This window comes from Lathamus discolor, chromosome 3, assembly GCF_037157495.1.
Source record: "Lathamus discolor isolate bLatDis1 chromosome 3, bLatDis1.hap1, whole genome shotgun sequence".
Lineage (NCBI taxonomy): Eukaryota > Metazoa > Chordata > Aves > Psittaciformes > Psittacidae > Lathamus > Lathamus discolor.
The window spans coordinates 6,102,745-6,110,911 of record NC_088886.1 but is presented as its reverse complement, the minus strand read 5'-3'; the positions used below and the strand labels follow the sequence as shown (position 1 = coordinate 6,110,911).

Here is an 8,167-nt window from a genome sequence, read left to right as displayed (position 1 = left end):
GCTTATTTAGCACATTCTCTTTTCCTTCCCATGTGATGGGGCAGTGGTGCCTGCACCTTGGCTGTGGGCTCGCAATGGACAAGATGTGCCAGCCTTGGGTTGTTTTGACCATGGCATTTTACCACTCATTAATCCTTTTGATTTTAGCCTCTTTGAAGCCCAGAGTTCTGATATTTTTCAGTGTTAAACACTAAAATCAGACATGAAAACACCTCGACCAGTGCAGAAGTTTAAACCCCTTATTCACACACCCTGGAAAGGCTTTGACTTGATATGCTGACAAGGATTGACTTTATAATGTGTATCTTCTGGCAATTATCTCCTTTTGCAGTTGATAGTGGCTCACGTTTTCCTGGTGCCGGGCTCCACTTCCAACCTCAGCAAATGAAGTGGGCTGTCGTGTTTCCCTGCCACGCTGCGGCATGCTCTGGGCAGCCTGTGATTTTGATGGTAAATATACAGAGGAATAAAATAAACATGCACCAGAACAGCACACACAGACACACACATATGATAAAAAGTCTGGTCTTTCACCTAATTTAGACCAGAAAATTGGCATCCGATTTTATTGTTCAGACCAATTCCAAGAACACAAACATATTTTTTCCTTCAAAACAAGAACTGCCAAAATATAAAGAATGGTATCTGCTGGTTTGAACTAATTGGGATTAACTGTTTCCTGGCTGCTTTCTGTGGAACAAGTGCTATTTTACTCAGCTGATAACAGCAGCAGTACCATGGCTGACTTAAGGAAATGGGTGGTGCAAGGGTTCTTGCAGCCTGAGGCCATACCCCAGTAATGGGATCTATGCAAGAGGGACCTGCACCTTTGGGTGTTTGAAACAGGATGCTCACCCATCTCCCCTTGCAGCGTGGAGAGACGAGTTTAGAGCTGCCAATCCAGACAGGGGAGCGTGACAGGGAAAATGCTGAGCTTTCAGCTCATTTTAATTAGCATTTTCTGTGCACTTTCTGATTCCCCATATTCCCGTCCAGCTGGTGAGACTATTTGTATTTCTGGCAGTGTTTCTGGAAGGCAGGGAAAAAAGCCCAGTCATATCGAGAACCCAAGTACTTCACTGAAATTGTTGGGGTTAGAATGACAGTGAAATGAAGAGTTGTGTCTGTTTGTCTTCTGGGGTTTAGGATCCATGTTTTCAAGCTTTTTCGCTGTAAACACAAGCCTTGGAAATTTATCTTAAGGTTTCAAAATAGCCAAATGTTGCAAAACTTGCCAGAAGGACTGAGGGAGCTGGGAGCACTGGCTTCACAAGAGGATGCAATGGGGGAGCAACCCACCCGTTGCCTGTGGCTCTGCTCGGGATGTTGAAATAGGTGTAGGAAAAACAACCCCAGAAGCATGTTCTGTAAAGGGCTGCTCTGAAGAACCACACTAAAAAAGCCACGTGTAAGGCATGGCATGTTGTATGGAGGAGCCATGCAGCTTATTTTTAGCACCATTTCCTGGCACCTTGTGTATTAACTGCTTCCAGACCCAGCACATCGGACAGGGATGGTCGGAGTCGCTGGAATTCGTGTGCTGATTGTGCACAGCATGTGTGTGACAGGGTGGATGATACGACTGCAGAGCAGAAGCGAAGAAGGAAGAGGAGTATTTTTGATGCAGCTCCCAGGGGACCTCTCGAGGCAGAGATGCCTGAGCGCTGCGGTATGCCACTTGCCCAGATGTATACACCAAAGCAAACCTGGAGACAAGCTGTTCCTGGGAGTAGCCCACGTGGACCGGCACGCGAGAGCATCCCCGGGGATGCTGCATGAGGCCACCAGCTCTACCAGCCTTCTGTCCCCATCAGCTGGTGTGCTGCAGAGGCTGTCTCCAGGGAGTCATGGTAGACAAGGCCACTGGGTTGGAGAGGTCCTGTGTGTTCAGGAGGGTCACATCAGTGGATAATGCTTTCTGTTTGAATAGTTAATCTCTTTGCCAGGATGCCCCTCAGGCTAGATATATGCCAAAGACCTGAGTTGGCCCCCAAGAAAATAGATAAGGCAGATGCCAAACAGTAGTGGGGGTCTGGTGGCTTTGCTTATTCTCATGTTTCATTAAAGCTTTCAGCAGTGCTGTAAAAGGCTGATGCTATCCCTTCTTCTCACAGGCAGAGCATACGTGAAGGCCTCAGACTATCATTTCCTCATAGAATTGGTTATATTTGATTTATTCAGTGTTATGCCAAGGTGTGTAAAGTTTGTGAGAGGAGATGCAAAGTGCTGGGGGAGGAGGAATCTTCTAGGAATAATGTTTCCTTGGATGACCTTTAGGAATACATTGAAGAACCTGCGCAAGCAGTGGAGGGAAGGATAGGGGAACCCTCTTCTCTAAGGAAAATGGACATTTTCCTGGAGCTGTGGGTATTCGTCTTTCCCAACAGATCCCACTTTGGTGGGTACCACAGGGAGAGATCTTCCTTCCCCTGCCAGTCTGCTTTTGCTGCTGGGTCATTGAGGAAACCACTAAACCAGCTGAGAGAACATTGATTTTGGGTTGCTGGTTTGTTTGTTTAATGATACAGTCTGCTATGAAAATCTGGGGCAAATTAAGGGAAAACAAAGCAAAGATTTTTCCTGGGAATGAAAAAAGAAAACCAACCTCAGAAACCCACAATTGTGTTTCCCAGCTTGATGGAGAGAAAGAAGCAAGCACACGGTCAGCCCTCGCCGCCACCTGCATGAGACTCCTTAATTCCTGGGTCTAGAAAAGAAGTGATCCCACAAGAAGACCCCTGGCAAGGTGACAGGAGCTCCCAAACCATGAAAAGAGGTTATGCATTTCCCCCCCCCCCCCTTTGCTAATTTTGCCTCCCTTAAGGCTTCCCTGGATTCACCCTCCTTGCTGTGATTTCCCCCTCTGATTACAGAGGCCATGAGGGAGATTCCCATTCCCCAGCATCCTCACACCTGGCTCTGATTTCTCTGCGATTGATGATGTGCCAAGTGTTGAGGGTCTGACTCCAATTTGGGTGTCAAATGGGGAGAGGTGGCTCATGAAAGATGGTCAGCTCCAGGGCAGGGTTCAGCTGCCAGTTTACAGGCACTTAAAGCTTGTACAAGTAGTAGGTTAGGGAGCTGCGAACGTGGACCATGGGCAAGGGGGGAAGCTGGGCTGAAGGGATGGAGGCAGTGGGTGAGAGCTGGGGAAGCCTGCTTGCGTGGCTGCATGGCTTTGATGGCTGAAGGACCCCATCTCCAAAGACAAATAGAAAGGCTTTGCTATCCTGCATCAATTCTGGGAGCTATGCATGTGGCTCAGAAGCAGTAACTTTCCTTCTGATTTCTCTCCCTGCTTCTGATTTGCTCTGTCACCTCGGGCAAATCATTTAACCCCAGCTTCAACCTATTTTACAGGGATGTTGCAAGGCTTAATTAAGGCTTGTAAAAGGTCTTGAGTTCCTGAGAGGTGCCTGCTGGATTAGGGTGATTAATCACATGTTGATGGGAGAGATATTGTGGGGGTAAAGCCCAGCAGTCAACAATAGGGCAGATGATATTTTTCCCTGGGGGAGTAGGACAAGGGGGTTGTAAAAGCATGCACGGATCAGAGTCATTCATTCTGGATATCAAGTTGTTGAAGCTGGAGGGAGGCTCTGTGGCCAAAACCGCAGAAATCTGACTGCATGGCTGAGATAAAGACACTGAATTTCCACAGATATCAACCAAAGGTGCATAAATTGGGGTGTTTCCCCCCAGACTTCAGTCACAAAGGCAAACAAACCTGTTGATTTAGGAATAAATGCGTGGTGCTTCCTTTGGACACCATCCTAACACTCTGAAAACATCCCCCCTGTCAGTATTCATTGCTGTTGAGTGAAAGGGAAGATTATTCCGAGGAGGAGGAGGAAAAAATCCCTGCACCTTGTGCTGAGCTTTATGCGTTTCTTCGCGTGATTGCCCAATTGCCCTTCCGTATAGAAAAGCAGAGGAGGGGGAAAAATCTGGGCTCTGTGCAGTCATTTGCAAGATGACCCAGTTCTCCTTCTTTGCGGAAGAAATACGGAAGGAAACTCGCCTGCTGAACTCTGTGCAGTGGTTTTTGGCTTATTTGGTTTTTGACCGAGTTCTTTTCTCCTATAACTCCATCTCCTTCAACACCCCCCCGCCCCCTCCCCCCCCCCCCCCCAATTTACACCAGCATCCTGAAAAGGAGCTGGTGCTTGGAAAGCAAACCAGGCAAAGGCTGAACAGGCTTTGATCTGCTTTGAATGCAGCAGGCTTTGCCCCAGCAGTTGATGGTTACAAAGGGACGGGCCCTGTGCTGGGATGGATCTGCAGGGATTTGCCTTTGAATACCAAGGAGGGCTCTCCACAGCCCCGGTGACTGGAAGGAATGCAGCGAGCCCTTGCGCATGCAAACAAGGGTGATTTCATTCCCTTTTCAGAGGCAGAGCATAAATCAATACTGTTTTGTAGATCGCTTGGCTTGCCACATTTTTTTCCTTGGGGAACATCCAGTATCCATGTACTTACGGGGAAGGACGCTGCAGGGGAGAGGGGATGGCTGTGCCCTCTGTTTTCACCTCAATATCCAGCTCAGTGAAAACTGGATTTTATTCTTCCAGGGAACTAAACAGAGCCAGCCAAAACCAGAGATTATCATCACTAAGGAATCCTGCCTGGGGAGCTTCCACCAACCAGGAGAGCAGTTCGTTTGAGATGTTTTTAAGCATTTTTTTATGGCATGGCAGTTCTAGTTGAGCTAAATGAAGCTTAGTGCAGTGGGGAATTCAGCATCCACATGTTTAAAAATCTTTTAAGATTGGATATTTAACTCCAGCAAATAATCAAGTCCCAGGAACAATTTAGATGAGTAATATATTAAAACCAGCCTTATAGAGATCCAAGAAAAACGTTGGAGGATCCATAGGGGTCATTGTTATGCACTGCAGGCTTAAATATATTGACTTTTACAACTGCAAATGGATGGTTGCATAGTGGTTTCCACTGAAGAGCAGTTTCAGTTGTGATAACTCATACAAAGTGCAATCGAGCCTCGTGCTCGGAGCCGGCATGAGGTCTAAGAACTGAGTGAACTTAATCTTTATCTCACTACAAACATTACATCTCTTTAATCCTTGAGGCATGCCATTCCTGGGAGGACCCTGCAGAAAGGATGCAACAGAGCAGGGCAGGAATCGGATTCGTTATTTATGGGAAAAATCTGGAATCAGAGAAAACACATTCTGGAATGACAGGGAAAAAAAAAATTCCAAAGGGGAAGAAAATCTCAAAACCAAAAATAAACGGATGTTTTTTTCACTGATGAAAGTGTTTTTCCCTTCACAGAAATTTTATCATTGTATTGCGAGCAAAAGGGAAAGTTGCGGTGTTCCAGTCGGAGTGCTGTCAACCCTTCCATTTCAGGAAAATGGGAATGCTTTTTGCAGCACGATTATGGATCTTACAGATTTTGATAGAAAACTGTTTCTTTTCCAGTGTGGGGGAAAACCCAAACAACTTTCTTCTGGAAAAACCTCTCTGTTAAACCCAAAGTGCCTACAGGAGTTTCAGATTTAAAGTCCATAGATAGGAGATATAGAAGGGGTTTGAGTAGGCAGGATGAGGCCATAAATCCACAAGCTTCTCCGTGGCACTGTGATCTGTTCTATACTATTTGAAGAGATGCAATAGTGAAATCAACTGTCACAGGGCAATGCCTTGGAGTCACTGGGATTTCTCCCAGGGATTGTTGCCTACACCAAGGCCTGCTGTTTGCATGTAACCATAAAATAGTTAGGGTTGGAAATGACCTTAAGATCACCCAGTTCCAAGCCCCCTGCCATGGGCAGGGACACCTCACACTAAACCAGGGCACCCAAGGCTTCATCCAACCTGGCCTTCAACACTGCCAGGGATGGAGCACTCACAACCTCCCTGGGCAACCCATTCCTGTGCCTCACCACCCTAACAGGAAAGAATTTCTTCCTTATATCCAGTCTAAACTTCCCCTGTTTCAGTTTTACCCCGTTACCCCTTGTCCTGTCACTACAGTCCCTGACAAAGAGTCCCTCCCCAGCATCCCTATAGGCCCCCTTCAGGTACTGGAAGGCTGCTATGAGGTCTCCACGCAGCCTTCTCTTCTCCAGGCTGAACAGCCCCAGTGTATGTAAAAAAGCTGTGTCATCTACAGAGCAGTGTCGGTTTTCACTTGTTGGAGTTATACAAAGTTCTAAGATTTTACTAAGGTGATTTGAATTAATTTTTAATCAATTTTATGTTCTCTTGCCAGAAAACAATGTTGATGAAACTGGGTTTCCATTGGCACCAGGACCCAAACACTCAAGCAAATAAAGCAGCATGGGAGCTGTAACCAGCATGTGAAGAACAGCCCCCGGCACAGCCAGATCCCCTGAAGACTGCTGAATAGTTACATTTCTGTAATGCTTCCTCCTATGACGTGGTGTGACAGCAGATATTTCCTCCCTCAAGATGAATTTGTCATTAACAAAGCCAGGAGAGGTGACAGTGGCAGAAGCAGGGCTTGTAAGCACCTTCAGTAGCAAGATATTTTGCAGGAACACAAACATCTAAAGGAAAATATTTTGCTTTATTCCCCAATATTCATTTCTGGTCCATTGGAAGAGCTATATAGCTTACTAATGAGGGAATTGGGAACCATGAGCTGTAATCCTTGGCTGAGTGAAGCAATGTGCTCGTTACAGCTGTCAGTCATCTCCCTCCTGTCTCCTATTTCTGATCTGTAAATTGAGGTTAATACCCTCTGTACACCAAAGGTGCAGGGAGGATTAATTAGACAGCATCTGTAGCACTGCAGTCTTCTCTTTGGGCAATGGTTGGAGCTCCTGAAGACACACAAATGTCTCATTAGAAAGCTGTTTCCTACTGCAAACCTGAACGGGGGTGCTTCAGTTCTGAATCACTGAGATATTCTTGTTTTCATCTGAAACTTACCGGTATGAAACAAATGATTCTGACACAAGGAGAACACAAAGGAAAACTGACCTTTGAAAGGTGTGTAGAGATTTACCTGTGAAGGCGATCAGGGAGATTTTTCTTAGTGAACTAAAAATCCTAACTCCAGCATCCCAAATACTTGGCAGCAGCGTAATCATGACTTTAATAGAGCGCTTGGTTTTCCTGTTACAATAAATGAGGTCTGCTCTCTGTTAAAAACAAAGCAAAGGGGAAGCAAACAACCCGCAACCCCAACCCTTGTAGGTGTCCAGGGAAATGGCTTCACTATTGGGCATATCTCAAAACCTATCCAGGAACTGTGTGTTCTCCAGCGGATTAAATTCACCCACCAGTCACTTGTTGGGCTACATTAGCAAACAAAACAAACCGGCTGACAGTTTGTGCTGTACTGCACAGCAAAATAACACCACTCCCAATGGCTTTTCCAATTCCAGGCATGGAGCAGGAGACTTAACTACTTACTGACTCGGCTCTGCTCAACCCAGAAAGGACCCAACCTGATGGATGGCTCCTGACCTCTCCTCTGCGCATGGCCACCAGCCAGCCTGCCACTTGGGTGTCTTCTGCATGGGGAGATACGAACCTCCCATCTGGCAAGAGTCCAGCCCTATTTTTGTTCCATACCATGGTAAGAAATACTACACTTCCCTGAATGGATGACCTCGAAGTCACGCGTGGGTTAAATAGAAGTATAAGTTATCTGGACTTGCAGCCATGAAGCCATTCTCTGGGAGGAAAGGGTAAACAAACAAATCATTTATTAGCAAGTAAAATTGTTTTTTCTTTGAAATGCAAAAATGTGCTCGCTGGTGAATGATGTTTTTAGCTTCACCCTTCGCTCTCGCCAGGCAGAGTCCAAGCGTGTCATGAGCAAAACTGCTTTCAAGTCACCCGTCCAGCTGGTCTGCTGTGGGGTGGTGTTTGTCTGGTTAATCACTTAGGGCAGCACTCAAATGAGGGTAATTCAGCCACTGACACTGCGAGTAGCAGGGCCAAAGTGACTGTGGATATGGGGCAGCAGCAGCTGAGACACCCCAGTGCCCTGCAGCTGGGGCTGGAGGGAGGGAGGAAGGATGAATGTGGGTACCAGCAAGGTGGATGTGGAGGCTGTCCACACAGAGCTAATGGTGGAACAATGGAACAGGTCTGTGGCATTTGGTAGACATGAGATGTACTGGAGAACATTGGATATTAGGGAGAAATTCTCCCCTGTGAGGGTGCT

The 8,167-nt window shown here is 46.5% G+C and overlaps 1 long non-coding RNA gene across 2 annotated transcripts; it reads left to right on the top strand.

Moving 5' to 3' along the window:
* The first annotated feature begins 1,605 nt into the window (after nucleotides 1-1,605).
* Nucleotides 1,606-7,707, top strand: LOC136011447 (uncharacterized). 2 transcript variants are annotated; one of them, XR_010611381.1, is made up of 3 exons: nucleotides 1,606-1,669; nucleotides 2,634-2,746; nucleotides 6,239-7,707. It is a non-coding gene; the product is annotated as an uncharacterized LOC136011447 (long non-coding RNA). The 2 variants fall into 2 exon arrangements; XR_010611382.1 differs by having other exon boundaries at nucleotides 2,634-2,776.
* Nucleotides 7,708-8,167: the final 460 nt, after the last annotated feature.